General features: G+C 40.6%; 1 protein-coding gene across 1 annotated transcript in view; it reads left to right on the top strand.

Moving 5' to 3' along the window:
- CACNA1D (calcium voltage-gated channel subunit alpha1 D) overlaps positions 1-18,767 on the top strand; it is a gene marked incomplete at both ends in the record, with an annotated part of 454,266 nt that overhangs the window by 64,880 nt on the left and 370,619 nt on the right. The window lies entirely within an intron of this gene.

Here is an 18,767-nt window from a genome sequence, read left to right as displayed (position 1 = left end):
AGGTTGAATGACCCTGGGTTCAATCCCTAGTGCTGCAATAAATAAGTAAATAAATAAATAAATAAATCTTATGGTCTGGTGAGGGAGATAAATAAGGTCAAGCATCACCCGGTCCAGGGGGCATTCAGCAGCCCCAGTGCACAGGAAGCAGAGTGTAGACATGACCTTGTTCTTGAAAACAATTGTTAGGAAAGGGTAACAGGGCCCTGGTGCAGATCTCAGAGACTTGTCAACTGATTCCAGTTGTAGTTGATGATTATATTTTACTATGTTGTCTCTCTCCCTTCTTTCTTTCCTTCCTTCCTTTTCTTTTTTCTTTTTTCTTATTTTGCAGTACTGGGGATTGAACCCAGGGGCATTCTACCTCCAAGCTACATCTCCAACCCTATCTTGCTTTCTTTCCTTCCCTCTTTTCTTTCTTCCTTTCTTTCTTTTTTTCTTTCTTTCCTTTCTTTCTCTCTTTCTTTCTCTCTTTCTTTCTTTCTTTCTTTCTCACTGGAGATTGAACTCAGGGGCATTCTATCTCCAACGTAACCCCTAGCCTGATTTTATTTATTTTGAAACAGGGTCACTAAGTCGTGGAGGGCCTCGCTAAATTACTGAGGCTGGCTTTGAACTTGTGATCCTCCTGTCTCAGCCTCCCGAATATTGGGAATACAAGCATGTGCTCCCACACCAAGCTTATTCTTTATTTTGAAACAGGGTCTCATTAAGTTTTAGAGAGCTTCACTAAGTAGCTGAGGCTGGTTGCGAATCTTCGAACCTCATGTCTCAGCCTCACAAGTACTGGAATTACAAGTGTGTACACCACACCTGGTTCTTCCTTTTCTTTTTCTTTTTTTAAATTATGTTACAATCTCAGAAAATTTCCTGTCTCCATCTTGTAAACCATCTCCACCATCTTCCGCCTATATTAAAATTTACTTTGATTCATTCAATAGAGTGCTGAGGACTTTTTGTGGGACTAAAGGTGCCACAAAAGTAGAATGTTAGGGAAACAAAATTACAAAGACCTAGTTTTTGCTTTCTAAAGTTTATAGTCTGGTGAGGTAGGAAAATAAGTTTCATAGTCATGTATGTACAATGGGATGAGTAACTGCTGTGATAGACGTGTTCATAGAGTGTTATAGGAGCACCGAGGAAGGGTACCTAACTCACCCTGTGTTAGAGGTGGTGCTCAGAAATTTTTCACAGAAAATGATGCTTCTGAGCCAGGGGCAGTGGTGCATGCCTGTAACCCTGCTTGGGAAACTGAGGAGGGGATTGCAAGTTTGAGGCTAGCCTCTGCAACTTAGTCTCTATTTCAAAATAAAAAGTAAAGTATGCTGATGGTGCAGCTCAGTGATAGAGGGCCTTTGTATTCCACCCCCAATTACAGCAACAAAAAAAAAAAAAAAAAAAAAAGAAAGAAAGAAAGAAAGAGAAAAAAATGATGCTTTTGAATTGACTATTTTCTTCCTGTTTCAACATTTAAAAAATTTATGCCAGGTATGGTGGTGCACGCTTATAATCCCAGTATTTGGGAGGCTGAGACAGGAGAGTCACAGGTTTGAGGCCAGCCTCAGCTACTTAGTGAGGCTCTCAGGAACTTAGTGAGACTCTGTTTCAAAATAAAGAATAAAACATAGGGCTGGGGGTGTAGCTTACCCCTGGGTCCAATCCCCAGTACTTTCTTTTTCTTTTCTTTTTTTTTCTTTTTTTTTTTATTGGTGCACTGTATTCATACATCATAGTAGGATACATACTTTTGTAGACATACATGCACACTTTTCCCAGTCAGCCCCCACCCGATCCCCACCCCATTCTCTCCCTATCCCTCCCTCCCATGCTTGGCTTAGTAGTTGACATCTAGTATTATGGCAATTTATCTAAAATTAAAAATGATAATCTCACATAACAGTTTCATTTGTCTGATACCAAGCTTTTGATGACTTAAAGATAACATTTCAATATTTCTTTTTGCTTTCTTTCTTACCAGAGAATATTTTTTTTCTATTTTTTGGGTGAAACTATCATATATTTATATATTTATTTTTCAGAAAAAAATCTATCCTAATATGGAATATGGAGTCTAGGTACCCAAAACGATCTTGAAAAAGAACAAAGCTAGAAGATATATATTTTCTGATTTCAAACCATATAAAGCTACAATAATTGAAGCAGTGTAGTACTATTCTAAAGGCAGATATATAAACCATTGGAGTTAAATAAAAGCCTAGAGCTAAATTCTTCCCTATATTGTCAAGTTATTTTTGACAAGGTTTCCACGAACATTTGGTGGTGGAAATGATAATCTTTTAACTAAATATTGTTAAAAAAATAATAATTACATGGAAAAGAATAAAATTGGACCCTTACCTAATCCCATATACAAATATTAACTCAAAATAGATAATAGACCTAAATATAAATCTTAAGACTATAAACTTTTAGGAGAAAATCTGGGTGATAAAACCTCACAACATTGAAATTGGCAGTGATTTCTTGGTTATGATTTCAATGGCACAGGCAACAGAGGAGTATACAAACTCCCTAAAAAATTAAAAAAAATTGTATATCCAAAGACAATGTAAACAGAGTTAACAGTTACTAATAGAATGGGATAAAATATTTCCAATTGCTATATCTGAAGGTATATTAATATTCCAACTAGAAATCCTAAAAATTAACAACAATAAAGGCAAACAATACCATTTAGAGATAGGTAAAAGACTAACATAAATAATGAATCTCCACAGATAACCAATCTTAATTGTCTGTTGGATGGAAACTCTTGTTTCTCTGGTTCTGGTGTGTGTTACCTATTTCTTCTTTGTAGTTAATCTCTTTGAGTATTTTCTCTAGTGCTGGTTTTGAAGACACAAATTCCTTCAGTTTCTGTTTGTCGTGGAAGCTTCTTATTTTTCCATCTAATTTGATAGAAAGTTTTGCTGGGTAGGAAATTTTTGGCTGGAAGTTGTTTTCTTTCAGAGTTTGGAATATGTTACTCCAAGCCCTTCTGGCTCTCATGACTTGGTTTGGGAAGTCTGGAGTGATTCTAATTGGCTTGCCTCTGAATGTCACTTGGCCCTTTGTTTTTGTTGCCTTTAAGATTCTCTGCTTGGCTTCCACATTGGTCATTTTGACAATTATGTGGCGTGGGGATCCTCTTCTCCGATCCTGTCTAAAGGGAGTTCTATAAGTTTCCTGGACCTTTGTATCAACCTCTTGCTCTATGTTTGGAAAATTTTCTGCTATTACTTCTTTGAAGAGATTGTTATCCCTTTGGTTTCACTTTCTTTTCCCTCCTCTATTCCAATTATTCTTAGGTTAGCTCTCTTAAAATGGGCCCATATTTCTTCAATATCAGATTCCTGTTGTCGGATATTTTTTTCTAGATTAGAAACTATGAGTTCATTTTTGGATTGCTCATCTTCTAAGAGCGAGATTCTGTTCTCCATGTGTTCTAATCGGTTGTTTGTGCTTTGAATTGAGGCCTTTACTTCATTAATTGCATCCTTTATCTCTTTTTGGCTCTCTCTGAGTTCTTTTCGAAGCACCTCTATTATTTCTACAGTTATTTTCCTGATTTGATCTTCTAGAAATCTCTGATTTTCTGTTTTATCGGGTTCTGATGTTGTGGGGTTGTGGGCATTCATTGCTCCAGTATTATTCCTCTTTCCCATGATTTCGGATGTTTGTGCCTTCTCTGGGTTCTTCCCTTGGGTCACTATGGCTTCACTTAAGGTGCTCTGGATCTTGAGTCAGTAGTATCTCGGACCCCACTACTCCTTTACTGGGTTTTATCACAGAGTCTCTGACCCAGAGAGTCGATAGAGGCTGCTTTAGACCGTGGGGGGTGCCAGGTTGCATGTTCTCCTATGGTGTGATATCTCTGCCACCGCCCCTCCCCCACTGGGTCAAGTCCCAGGGAGTACAGTACTGGGATTTCTCCTCTGTGGCCCACAATTTGACTCACTGTTCTTGAGTACGCAGATGTAGCTATACTGGCCTCGCTGAATTCGCTGCTGCTGCCGGTGGCAATATGGCGCCGCTGCTACGCCCTCGGCTATGGTGCTGGCGTTTTTCTTCTTGATTTTGATTTCTACTCTGAGTCCCTGCAGCGTGTGCTGAGCTCGGCCACTGGGAGCTTTAGATGCTCTCTGCGTGGAGAAATCCCGCCTGGCTGTTCCGCAGTGGCTCACCTCGGCTTGGTGTAGCCATCCCATGAATTCGCATGTGCCGCTGGCAGTATGGCGCTGCTGCCGCGTCTGCCGCGTCCTTGGGTGCAAGGCCGGTTATCTCCTCTGTGGCTCTATTCTCAGTCCGCTTTCTCTCTGGATCCTGGTGATTTTTTGTTTCACTGGTGATGGTGTTTTCTGGCTATGAAAGGCGCTGATTTTGTGGTAATGGAGATTTGTTGTTAGCGGGGCTCTTAAGCCTTGCTTTTCTCAGTCGCCCTCTTTTTCTTTTCTTTTCTTTCTTTCTTTCTTTCTTTCTTTCTTTCTTTCTTCTTTTTTTTTTTTTTTTTTTTTTTTGGTGGTACTGGGATTCCTGGAAGCCATTCTACCTCCGGGCTACACTCCCAGACCTATTTTTACATTTTTATTTGGAAACAGGGTCTCCTAAGGCAGCGCGCGCGGCTGGCTTCGAACCTGCGCGATCCTCCTTGTCTCTGCCTCCCCAGCGCGGGGATTACAAGCGTGCGCCACCACGCCCGGCATCCCCAGTACTTTCAAATCATTAAGTAAGATAAAAATTTAGAGGCAGAGGCAACCACATGAACTGCCTTTGGACTAGGCATTTATGGTTGGAAGAAGGGGAGCCAGGCACAGTGGTACATGCTTGTATTCCAGTATTTGGGAGGCTGAGACAGAAGGATTGCAGGTTCACAGCCAGCTTCAGCAATTTTAGTGGAACCGCCCCGCCCAACTTAGTGAGATCCTGTTTCAAAATAAAAAATAAAATAGGACTGAGGATGTAGGTCAAATGTAGAATGCCCCTGAGCTCCATCCCTAGTAACACACACACACACACACACACACACACACACACACACACACGCACACACACGGCAGTTCCTCGGATGGAACAACGTGTAAAGGGATAGCTGGGTAAGGAACTGTGCCACGTTAAGGCACGCCAGCCTCTGAGCTCATATTGCTGGGGCTAAGGGCTTGTCCTCTCTGTTGGATATTTGTCAGAGATAAAGCTAGGAACCAGGTTGCTAGAGATGGAAAAGCAAATAATTAACTTTTATCCTGTGAGGAAAAGGAAGGAGTATTAGTCCACTTTCTGTTACCATATCAAAATTTGAGGCTGGATACTTTATATAAAGAAAAGAAAGTTCCTTAGCTTAGACTTCTGGAGGCTCAAGGGAACGCCCTTAGTGAGGCCCCATGGTCAATGTCATCCCAGGGGAGGGAATGTGTGTGAGGAGGGAGAGGTCACATGGGAGACAGGCAGAGGTCAGGCTCTCGTTTATAACAACTACCCAGGAGAAATCATCTAGACGCCCCAAATCCTTTGGGGAGCAGTGTCCACTAAGATCCCACTAAGCTCCGCCTCTTAAAGGTCCCACCACCTCTTTTCACCATCCTTGGAACCAAAGTTTTAACACGTGAACTTTTGGGAGACAAACAACATTCAAACTATAGCAGGAGGCATAAAAGGATTTTAGGTAGGGTAGTGGCCTTGGTGGCCCCTTAAGACTCTATTTTAAAGAGATTGTGCTGTTGGGGGATGGGAAGGGAGCAGAGACATTTGGTCAGGAAGTAATGGCAGTCATCTAGAAGTGATGGAAGTCTGACTCCAGAAAGTGTTTGGTGGAAAGCAAAACAAAACTAGATGGGAGAAGAGTTAAAGAGTGAGCCTTTCTGATACTTGGAAAGGAAAGGAATGTATACACCCAGGCATCTACAGAGCAGCAGGTATAAGGTATTTTCTTTGTCGATGAGATTTTTGTGTCTCCTATATTTCAAGATTGTGCTTATTGATAATTATCAGCTGGTTAGTGGAGAATGCTAGAACTCAAATCCCTGGCTCCCAGTCCAGGTGGAGAAGAGCTTTTTCTACCTTATTTTTAGGACACCCGATATATCTCAGCAATGGGCCAGTTCTCATGATTGAACAAATTAATCTTGGGTTCTTTTTCTCATGAAATGACAAATATATTCAATCTACAATTTAAGAAAATAAAAGCTTTATTACAATATGATTTACATACATTGTAATTCACCCAAACTGTAGGATTCTATGGTTTTAAATATATCCAGATATTGCACAAGTATAACTACAATCAATGTCAAAATAGTTTCATCACCCAAAAGAAATGCCATGCCTATTACCAGTCATTTTCTAATTCTACACTTTAGCCTCAGCCTTAGGCAACTACTAATCTATTTTCTCTATAGATTTGCCTACTCTGGAGAATTCATATAAATTAAATAATATCATATTTGGTCTTTTGTATTTGGCTTCTTTCACCTAGTGCAGTTTCTTCAGAATTCATTAATATTGTGGTATGTATTAATACTTTATTTCTTTTGATTGCCGAGTAACAATCCATTGCATGAATATACCAAGTTTTGTTTCTTATTTCATCATTAAGCCTTAGCCAAAAGTTGCCATTTTTGGCTGTTATGAAAGATGCTGCTCACAGCCAGACATGGTGGTGAATGCTTGTAATCTCAGTACTTGGGAGACTGAGACAGGAGGATTGCTGTTTTGAGGACAGTTTTAACAAGTAGTGAGACACTCACAAACTAGTTATACCCTGTAGCAAACTAAAAATAAAAAGGAATGGGAGGGTTTAACTCAGAGGTAGAATGCCCTGGTTCAGTCTCTGGCACACACAGAAAAATTCAAGCTGGGCATGGTGGCGCATGCTCGTAATCCCAGCACTTGGGAGGCTGAGACAGGAGGATCGCATAGTTTCTAAACCAGCCTCAGCTACTTAGTGAGGCTGTCAGCAGTTTAGTGAGACCCTGTTTCCAAATAAAATATAAAATAGGTCTGGGAGTGTAGCCTGGAGGTAAAAGGCCCCTGGGTTCCATTCCTAGTACCACACAAAAAAATTCAAATAGTTAACACATTTTGATATCAAAATTCTATTTTATTGTTAATAAATTATTAAATTAATTCCTTTGCAAAATATAGTAACCTATCCTTTTCTGTGATGAGAGACAAACATCTAAGTAATATTGTTTGACATCAAACAATTGATCAAATATTTCAGTGAAGACAGCTTGGCATTGGTGCAGGATGGTGTCTGCATTTGAAAGGCCCTTACATAATAATTCACATGAATATCATTGGTCTTTGTCTTTGATTTGCACAACAAAGATGATTCTCTTCTTTAGGGAGGATCTTAAAAACGGAGGCTGAATTGACACTGCAAAGAAATGAAATAAAACTCATTAGTCCTTTTTAAGAGTGAGTGCTGTTTATTGTGGTTTCTTCTGACTAAATTAATAGTTTATTCTTTTGAAGTATGAAGGGGAAAAAGGTACCTAAAGAAATTTCTCTGGAATATGAATGCTGTACTTTGGGAATTCTTAGTTGACTGGTTAGTTTTGTGAATCAATTTCCTGCTTTTTTCCTAAGAAAACACTAGATGCATTTTTTTTTATACTAGAGATTGAATCCAGGGACATTCTACCTCTGAGATACATCCCCAGCCTCATTGTTTTTTTTTAAAATTCAAACAGATTTTCACTGAATAGCTGAGGCTGGCCTCAAATCTAATCTGCAATCCTCCTGTCTCAGCTGCCTAAACCCTGGGGTTACAGGCGTTGTCACCACACCTGGCTTGCAAATTTGTTTATAAAATTGCATTGGTTTTCTTACTTGAACAAGTGAACTTGGATAAATAACCACTGTCTGGGCCTCAGTGTTTTTATAGGAAAATAGAGTTGGTATAGAGAAGAAAAGCATTTCAGAAGACATGCTATAAAAAAGAAGCCGGGCGTGGTGGCGCACGCTTGCAATCCCAGCATTTACGAGGCTGAGACAGGAGGATCCAGGTTCGCAGACAGCCTCAGCTACTTAGTGAGGCCCTCTGCAACTCAGTGAGACCCTGCTTCAAAATAAAGAATGAAAAACAGGGCTAGGGGTGTAGCTCCGAGGTTGAATGCCCCTGTGTTCAATATCCAGTAAAATACACACACACACACACACACACACACACACACACACACACACGAAAAACTTACAAATGGGATGATAGAATTCAGAACTAGAAATAAAAAGGAAAAAAAAGCATATTTAGACATGAATATCAAAACAGAAGGAACATTATTAGTACAAATAGATACAATAGAAGGTAAAAAATATAATTTAAAAACCAAAGGGAAATAAAAAGAATTGAGAGAAGTGACAAATATAGAAAATAGAAAGAACTGAAATATTAATATTAGGGAATCTAGAGAGGAAGAAGACCAAAGAAATAAAATAGAAAAAGTACAAAAACTGAAAGTCTAGAAAAACTTTTCTGTAACATTCTCTGATATAGTTTGAACTACAGATTAGAAGCATACTATGTACCTAAGTATACTGATCCAGAGCCACCAATACCATGGATATATTACAGGGAAAAAAATCTTAGGATTCAAATAAAAATAAAAAGGTTTGTAAAGCTTTTTGGTACAAATAGCATGTGACTTTTGAAGGGAAGAAAATAAGAAAAAGTAACCATAAGCAAGCATACCACTAGAGCTCAGAAGGTATGTCAAGAGGGTTTCTTGGAGAAATGGCTGGTATGGATATCTGCAATAGAAATTATACAAGATGTATTGGGACATTTGACCTGCCACATAGCAGGGAAGTTATCAAAGAATATTGGAGCAGTGGAAAAAGGGCTGAAGGGTCATTTTGAAGAGGCTTCCCCGGGCTGAAGTATCCACAGATTTAACTATGGGCCATCCCTATAATCTGGAATCATTTGTTTTCATATTCTCCAGAAAGTATCTGTTCAGTATAGATCCCACGAGGCCTCGAGGAATATTTTCTCTTTTTAGTTTCCTCTTCCATGAAATGTGAGCAATACCACAAACTTGGAGAGGAGACTTAGCAGGTTCATCATAGAAACTACCTGGTTGTAAACGAGATTCTTCATGTGGAAACCTGTGCCTCAAGGAAATTGATACTTTGCAAATGTCTGCGATTGTTGTTTATCATTGTTCAAATGCGTCGGCCCTTATACTCACGAGCACGCTAACCTTAGCAACAGGGTCAGCCTGCAGAAGACCACTCACTAGTGTCCCCTCCTTTGTTTGCCCTCAAGTCATCTTCCCCAAAGATGAACCTGTCTCCATCCACATCCCAGCCACTTCTCCTGCACAGCACTGTCAGTGGGCGTTATGACAGGTCCCTGCATCCAGGACTCTGATAGGGGCTGGATCTACCTTTTCTCAGTGAGAGAGCAAGAAGATTCCATTCATTCATTCATTCATTCATTCATTCATTTCCTTCCTTCCTTCCTTCCTTCCTTCCTTCCTTCCTTCCTTCCTTCCTCCTCCTTCCTCTCCTTTCCTCTCCTCTCCTCTCCTCTCCTCTCCTCTCCTCTCCTCTCCTCTCCTCTCCTCTCCTCTCCTCTCCTCTCCTCTCCTCTTCTCTTCTCTTCTCTCTCTCTCTCTCTCTCTCTCTCTCTCTCTCTCTCTCTCTCTCTCTCTCCTTCTCTCTCTCTCTGTACTGGGGATTGAATCCAGAGGCATTCTACACACCCAGCCTCCACCCTGATTTTATTTCTCATTTGGAATCAGGGTCTCACTAGGTCGCTGAGAGGTTCACTGAGTTGCTGAGGCTGGCATTGAAGCTGCAATCCTCTTTTCTCAGCTTTCCAAGCACTGGGATTACAGCATGCACCCCCTGCCTGGCTCAGCCATGTGTATCTTTTACCGTGATCAAATTGTCAAGATGGATTTTTTGGGTAATATGTTAAATAACTTTTTCTCTCTTTTGAGACTTCTTAATGTCTTTCTCTCAGACAATGGACTTACCCTTAAAGTTGAGAAACATCAAAGCTATTGCTGTGTAGTGAACTAATTAGTAAAGTGACTGAATTTAAAATTTAGTTTACATTTTACATAGATGATAAAGAACTGTCAAAATCATTGACAAAACTGTCAAAATTTCAAAGAATATGTAGAATCATATACATAAGGTTAAATTAAAAAAATTTTTTGGTACTGGGGATGGAACCCAGGGGCATACTACCTTCAAGCTACACCCCATATCTATTTTTTTTTTTATTTTGAAACATGGTTTCACTAAATTGCTGAGGGCCTAAGTAGCTGAGGCTGGCCACAAACCTGCAATCCTCCTATCTCAGACTCCCAAGTACTGGGGTTACAAGTGTGCGCCACCATGCCCAGTTTAGATTAAAAATTTTAAATGTTGCTAGGCGTGGTGGCACATGCCTGTAATCCTAGTACCTGGGAAGCAGAGACAGGAAGTTGCTAGCCTCAGCAACTTAGTAAGACCCTATTTGAAAATAAAAAAGGCTTGAAGGTTAGGGTTATAGAGGTGACATTTATCTAAAAAGGATCTCCAATAGCCATCCTGTCTTTTAGTACTTCAAGTGTCAGGAAAAATGTGGTATCAGAGTCAAAAGGGATGAGAGAAGAACTGCGTGGGTTAGGCTGATTGGCAGGTTTGCTGAAGTCTCGGCTTTCAAGTTTTTTTTTTTTTTTTTCATATATAGAACCCAGGGGCATTTTACCCCCAGCCCAGAGATTCTAGTCCTTTGTCGACATCTCTCCATCTCCGCCCCCTTCCTGATGCCCTGTTGCTCTCCTCCCACCCCAGGCTGCCACTTCTTTTCTTCTCTGTCCCATCTCATCACTATGTTTCTTTTTATTTCTTGGGATGAGAATGCATGCTAGCTCTTGGTTTTCCAATTCCTTCCAAATCATGTGTACCTTACCCTTGGGAAGCTAAATCACTGTATCTCTGTGCCAATTCTCTAGCAGCAGTCAGAAGTGATTACAGTGAGAATTTTTTTTTTTTTTCAGTACTGGGGATGGAACCCAGGGGCATTCTACTTCTGAGCTACATCCCCAGCCATATTTTTTATTCTTAATTTTTGAAACAGGGTCTCACTAAGGAGCTGAGGCTGTCTGTGAACCGTGGTCCTTCTGTCTGAGCCTCCTGAATGCTGGGATTACAAGTGCGTGCCACCACGCCTAGCTTCTTTATTCTTTATTTTGAAACAGGGTCTCACTGAGTTGCAAAGGGCCTCACTAAGTAGCGGAGGCTGTCTGCAAACCGCCATCCTCTGATCCTCCTGTCTCAGCCTCTCAAATGCTGGGATTACAAGTGTGCACCACCACGCCTGTCTGAGAAATATTCTTAAGTAGTACAGATATTTAGTTTTTCCTTCCAATACTTAGTAGAGCACCAAGAAGTTTACTAACATGTTGGAATTTTGCTACTAGTTGACCTTTTTTAGGTTCATCCTTTTTTCTTCTTGAAAATAAAGCACCCCAGAACATTTTGTTTCCACCTTGTTACTCAGAATTGGCAATTGAAATTATTAGATTGATTTAATGGAATTATTGCTTTTTATTTTACTCAGTGTGTCTGTATTGATATTTCTTAAAAAAAATATGGGTCTGCTGTAATGCACAGTTTGGAATTCTCCTACAGCAAAAAAGGGGCTTGCCTATTTTTCTGGTTAGGTCCCAAATCACCTATGTTTTGTTCACGTCTACCGAATTCCACAGAGACCAAGTCCCTCAGTGATCTCTGAATCCCAGCACTCTTGGCAGCGTGTGAAAGGAACTGTGCAGGTATTCACACTGTCTATTCAGTAGAAATTGAGTAGATAAAGAGAACTGATAAGACAGTTTCAAGATTGACCTCATTTATCATTTCTAGTGTTTGAGATGATAGCTAGAGCACTCCACTCAATCACTCCACAACTCCTGGCAGGAGGTAATGACACCTATTTTGGGCAGAATGGGTAATGATTCTCTGTGCCCACAACATGACTTGTTCACGAAGCTATTCTCTATCCACAGAGCTCAACTAAAATGCATCTTGTATCATTTGGAAACTACCAAGAAGGAGATTCTAAGATGGGATTAGACATGCAAGAAACTTCTTGGTGGAGGGAGCTTGAGAAGGTGCAGATGATGATATAAGCCTGGCATCTTTGGGATGAGGAAGGGAAGGAAGCAGGTTTGTGTAAGAATAGTCAGACTGTAGCACAATTTCAAAAGATGTTCAGCCAGGCCAGTGGGTAGTCCTGTGTCTTACGGGAATGCACCTGCCTTAATACCGTCCTGTGCAGTACAGTGGTAGAAAGTATGTTGTCTCTAAAATTCAAAAAGGTCTACTAGGGATTGTGATTTCTTATTTGTTGTAGGCATTCATGAAACAGAAACTTGTCTTTTATTTTGGAACAGGTATTTTGGCATGTCCATGACCATGGCACCCCTAAAAACTTGACTGAATTAGTAGGTCTCTGAAGCTTCATAGGGTTTATTTCCCACACTCTGCAACACATGTGTCTTATTACGGCCTCCAGCATGGTAGTCACCTTCTGTGTAAATGAACACTGTCATTGGTCCCATGTGAATGCTGAATGGAACAGGATGCAGTTACCAATCATGGCCATATACAGTACCATGCACTGTACTACTTGAGCTCTCAGTAGGCTGCTCTAGCATCATGTTTGGCACAGTAAGCTGCAAGCAGCACTACTGAGCTTGTGGTAGGCTACAGGAATACTAAAGGATCCATCAAATTACCAGTGAACTGAATGGAAATGTGATAGATCTTGCATCCTTTAGGTATTAAATAATACACACACATACATACCCTTAAGTGATAATTGTGTGTGTGTGTGTGTGTGTGTGTGTGTGTGTGTGTGTGTGTGTAGTACTGGGGATGGAACCCAGGGGCCTTCTACCTCCAGGTTATATACCCTCAAATATTTTTTTTTTATTTAGAAGCAGGGTCTCATGGTTGAGTGTGGTGTTACACACTTGTAATTCCAGTACTTTGGAGGCTGAGACAGGAGGATTGCAGGTTTGTGGCCTGCCTCAGCTACTTAGTGAGGCCCTCCATAACTTAGTGAGACCCTATTTCAAAATAGAAAATAAATAGCAGGGCTGGGAGTGTAGCTCAAAGGTAGAATACCCCTGGGATCAATCCTCAGTACCAGGAAAAGAAAGAAAGAAACAAAGAGAGAGAAAGGGAAAGAAAGGAAGAAAGAAAGAAAGAAAGAAAGAAAGAAAGAAAGAAAGAAAGAAAGAAAGAAGAAGAAAAGAGAGAAAAGGGTCTTACTAAGTTGCTGAGTCTGGCTTCAAACTCGCAATCCTTCTTTCTCAGCCTCCCAAGTACTGGGATTGCAAGCATGTCCCACTCATCCAATGTGAAAATATTTTTGATTTAGTATCTTGACTGTGGGGGCTCAGCTGCAGAATTCCTATATGGCCTTCCCAAGGATAGCTCCTATCTCACAGGCCAAGGACTCTGGATGGGACTTGCTCCATTTGCCAAGTACATGAATTTCAATTCAGAAACTGGGATTTTACTGCTGGGTCAATGAAGCCAGGACCTATTGCAAGCTGGATTATAGCTAGGTTTCTCCTGCCTGACCTCCATATAAGGCAATAACGGGGGGGGGCGTGATGATGTCCTGGGCCTCTAGGTATCAATGTAAGTCCAATTCAGTGTATAATAAGTCTCAAAAAGGCTGAGAATTTCTCCATCCCCACTATATAATTATATGAGTAAATAGCCTTAGCTAGATCCTTTGAAGAAGGAATCATTATACTTATATATTTTCTGTGCTGTTGTGGGTCCTAAGGACCTGGCCACTTCACTTTTTTTTAGGCAGTGGATTCTATTGCCTGAAGCCTGGGACCTGAACAAGGGAAAGTGAGTTTTTATCAGTCTCCTTGCTTTATTTCTGATTATAGATGATAAGTAGCACTCTTGAGGGCTGCTGAACTCTTTTGCTCCAGTAATGCTATTGTGGTCTTAACCATCTTCAAACTTTCTGTGCATTAAGCTCGGTTGACTTCCTCACTTCCTCAGCCTTGATTACTTTGGACTCCATCATCTCCATGAATCTTAATGAGATCAAACCTGATTGCCTTTTTTTGGGGGGGGGTACTGAGAATTAAACTCAGGGGCATTCTACCTCTGAGCTACTTCCCCAGCCCTATTTTATTTTTTATTTTGAAACAGGGTCTCACTAAGTTGCAGAGGGCCTCACATATTGTTGAGGCTGGGCATGAACCTGCAATCCTCCTGTCTCAGCCTCCCAAGTACTGGGATTATTCCCAAGTATGCATCACCATGCCCGGCTCCTGATTGTCTTTCCTATGATGAGCTCTGGCCTGCACAGCACAGTCACCGCTAAACTCCTTAATGATGCCAGTGGATGAGAAGTTCTCCAGCCAAAGTTGCTTGTAGGGGGACTCTGTCTTGCTGGAAGAAGACTGCATTAGTACCCCTGCTGAGCTCAGTCAGTGACTGGGAGCCTGGCACAAATGTGGTGACAAGTCCAGACGAGCAGCAGCTGGGGCCTTTCGTCACTCTTCCTGCAGGATGGGGTGTAAGCACTGCTTTTTAATATATTTTTATTGGCGCATTGTACCCATATGTTATATGGAGGTTTAGTGTGATGGAGACACGCATGTTCATAAAGCATGGTACATTTCTCTTTGGTCCTCACCCTGCTCCCCTCCCCTCCTTCATTCATACTATTGAAATTGGCAGTGATAGCTTCACGAATGTACATAGGATTGTTTTTGTACTGGAGTCTCTTCTCATTATTTGAACTGTATGTTTTCCAGTTTCTTTCTAGCTTGAACATATGAGAGAGAACATATGACTCTTCACTTTGTTATGAAACTGTGACATAAACACAATGGAATTTTACTCAGCCATAAAGAACAAAATTATGTCATTTGTAGGAACCTGGGTGAAGCTAGAGCACTGTGCTCTAATGGCTACTGCACAGCCACTCGCACTTGCATGGGAGTGGGTCCTCCAGCTCCTGCAGGGCAACAGGAGGCACAATTGTGATAGTGACACAAAGCCCAACTTGAGTTCTTCCCTCTAAATAATTTCTGAAAACTTTAATTACAAACACTTATTTTCCTATTTTCCCAACATTTTAAACAACTGAGATATAATTAACAAAATACTTGTTTAAAGTGTGGCTTTTCCCCACACAAAACTGTGCAAGTATTGGTACTATTCAATTTCAGAACATTTTCATATACCCAAAAGAAAGACTATAAATTAGCAGTGTGGCTTCTCACTCTTCCCTTTCTACTTCCTGTCATCCCTGGAAACCAAGGTACCTTCAGTATCTATGGATTTGCCTGTAATAGACATTTTATGTAAGTGAAATCACATAGTACAATATCTATTATGTCTACCTTTCATTGACCATGATGTTTTTAAGGTTTATCCATGTTATAGTATGTAGTTCTACTTTATTTTTTTGGTGGTACTGGGGATGGAACCCTTCTACCTCTGGGCTGCACTCCCAGTCCTATTTTGTATTTTATTTGGAAACAGGGTCTCGTAAGCCAGCGAGGCTGGCTTCCAACCTGTGCGATCCTCCTGTCTCCGCCTCCCAAGTGTGGGGATTACAAGCGTGGGCCACCATGCCCGCTACTTTATTCTTTTTTATTGTTGAATATTCTATTGTATGAATATATCATTTGGTTTATCCATTCATCAGTTGATAGACAATCAGGGTTGTACCCACTTTTTCATTTTACTTATGGTATTCATTTAGTTCTATTTGTTGAATTCAGGAGTATTCTATTTCTGAAGGACACCCTTTTTAAAAAAAATTGAAATAGGATCTTGCCATGTTGCTGAGGCTGTCCTCTAACCTGTGGTCCTCCTATCTCAGCCTTCTATGTACTAGGATTACAGGAATGTGTCACCCATGTCTGGATATTTATTTATAATTTTTAAATTGGTACATTGTAGTCATATATCTTAATGGGATACAACATGGTAGAGGCACACATGCACACATCACTCATTTAGCCCTTCCCCAATCCCCACTCCATCCCCCCTTCCCTTCTCACGTTTGACTTAGTGATTGACTTTGATATGTTTATGAATGTATATCACGTACATTAGGGACTGTCTCTCTTCCCCTCCCATCCCCCTCAGTTAATTCACCTTATTTGTTCATCTGTAGTTTTTCCTTCTTTGTCTAGAGTTCTTCCTATGACCCATTTTCTCCCTAGCTTCCACATATTAGGGACAGCATCCGATTTCCTACTTTTTTTTTTTTTGTGGTACTAGGGGTGGAACCCAGGGGCTTTTATATCTTCTGGCTATATTTCCAGACCTATTTTATACTTTATTTGGAAACAGGGTCTAAGTTGCTGAGAGCCTCATTAAGTAGCTGAGGCTGGCTTCAAACGTGTGTGATCCTACTGTCTGGGCCTCCCAAGTGCTGGGATTACAAGGGTGCACCACCACGCCGGGCTCGATTTCTTACTTTTTGTGACTAATCTCACTTAGCATAATGCTCTCCAGTTCCATCCATTTCTCTGTAAATGATGTAATTGAGTTTTTTTTATGGCTGAGAAAAATTCCATTGTGTATATATCCCATAGTTTTGTATGGACATCTTGGCTGGTTCCATAGTTTGGCTATGGTGAATTGTGCAGCTATGGACATAGATACACATGCATTAGTTTGGTAGTTTGGTTTCCTTTCTTTTGGGTAGATTCCCAGAAGTGGTATTGCTGGATCATATGGTAGGTCCATTTCCATTCTTCTGAGGATCCTCCATATTGTTTTCCAAGGTGGTTGGACTAATTTGCAATCCCATCAACAATTTATTAGAGTTCCCACTTCTCCACATCCTCACCAGCATTTGTTGTTGTTTGTGTTTTGAATGATTGCCATTCTAGTTGGAGTTAGGTGAAATCTCAGGGTAGTTTTTTTTTTTTTTTTTTTTTTTTGGTGGTACTGGGGTTCCTGGAAGCCCTTCTACCTCTGGGTTACACTCCCAGACCTATTTTATACTTTTTATTTGGAAACAGGGTCTCTTAAGCCAGCGCAGCTGACTTTGAACCTGTGCGATCCTCCTGTCTCTGCCTCCCAAGCGTGGGGATTACAAGCATGTGCCACCACGCCTGGCCTCAGGGTAGTTTTTATTTGCATCTCTCTGATTGCTAATGATGTTGAACATTTTTTATACATTTATTGGCCACTTGAATTTCTTCTTTTGTGAAGTGTCTATTTAGTTCACTTGCCCATTTTTTATTGTTATTTTTTCTTAGTGATGATTTCCTTGAGTTCTCTGTATATTCTAGATATTCGTCCTTTATTGGAGGAATAGTTGGCAAACATTTTCTCCCATTCTGTCAGCTGTGTTGAGGTTCTTGATAGTTTCCTTTGCTCTACAGAAGGTCTTCAGTTTAATGCAATCCCACATAGTGATCTGCCTTTTACTTTTTTGTGCTTTTGGGGTCTTGTTGAGAAAGTTTTTTACCTGTGCTATGTGTTGCAGTGTTGGACTTATGCCCTCTTCAAGAAGCTGCAAGGTCTCTGGTGTAATTGACTGTTTATTTTAAGAAGCTTTTTATGGTTTTTATGTATTTAAGTTACATAGTTAACTATGTAACTCTAAGTTAGAAGTGGGTCTGCACTCCTATACTCTGAAACCTGGAAGGAAAGACAAGAAGAAGGAATTATGAATTTATGTTACCTAGTAGGGCTATGCCCCTCAAAACTTCCCTTTCCACAATCTACTGCAACAAGATCAGGATAAGCCCACTTGAGGCAAGGAAGTAACAACTGTTTGAGACTCTGGAAAGCTTATCCATGGCATGGATGCCTTCAGTTCTCTAGCTGACACTGTATTATTTATTTATTTATTTATTTATTTATTTATTTATTTCTTGTGGTACTAGAGATGGAACCCAGGGGCATTCTACCTTTGAGCTACACCCCCAGTCCTATTTTTTTTTTTCAGTACTAGTGATGCCCAGAGGCATTCTACCTCTGAGCTCTACCTCCACCCTTATTTTTTATTCTTCATTTTGAAACAGGGTCTTACTGAGTTGCAAGGGGCCTAAGCAGCTGAGGCTGTCCATGAACCATGATCCTCGTGAATCAGCCTCTTGAATGCTGGGATTACAAGTGTGCACCACCATGCCCAGCTCCCACCCCCCAAAAAAAAGACTAAAAAATAGGGCTGAGGGTGTAGCTCGGAGGTACGACGCCCCTGTGTTTCATTCCTGGTACTGAAAAAAATAAAAAGGTTGATGGGAAAAACCATGTCTTTGGTTGGAATTCTATCATTCATTAAGTATTATTGCTGAAATCTAATCTGGGAGACAAGATGTTAATCCTTCTATTTCTGAACTTTTCGTTGCTATTACATCAAGAAGACTAGAAGAATGTTTCTTTTTTCTAGAGTTTCCCCAAATCTGAAATTCACTGGTGCTTACAATTTTACTTCCCATATTCTTCCTCAAAAGGAACTTTTCTCAAGTATAGCTTTCCCATGTGCCATTTTCATTGGCCTTTTCTCATTGCTTTGTCGTCTCCCTCATTCTGGAACTTCAAGTTCTGTCTGATTCCATTTCTAAGTGTGTGTGTGTGTGTGTGTGTGTGTGTGTGTGTGTGTGTGTGTGTGTGTGTGAGAGAGACAGACAGACAGACAGACACACACACACACACAGACAGGGGATTGAACCTGGGGATGTTCTAGCTATGAGCTATAGCCTGAGCCATGTTTTATTTTATTTATTATTTTAAAACAGGTCCTTGCAGCCTGGAGTGGT

The sequence above is a fragment of the Muscardinus avellanarius genome (assembly GCF_963383645.1).
Source record: "Muscardinus avellanarius genome assembly, chromosome: 18".
Classification (NCBI taxonomy): domain Eukaryota; kingdom Metazoa; phylum Chordata; class Mammalia; order Rodentia; family Gliridae; genus Muscardinus; species Muscardinus avellanarius.
This window is presented reverse-complemented; position numbering and strand designations above follow the sequence as displayed.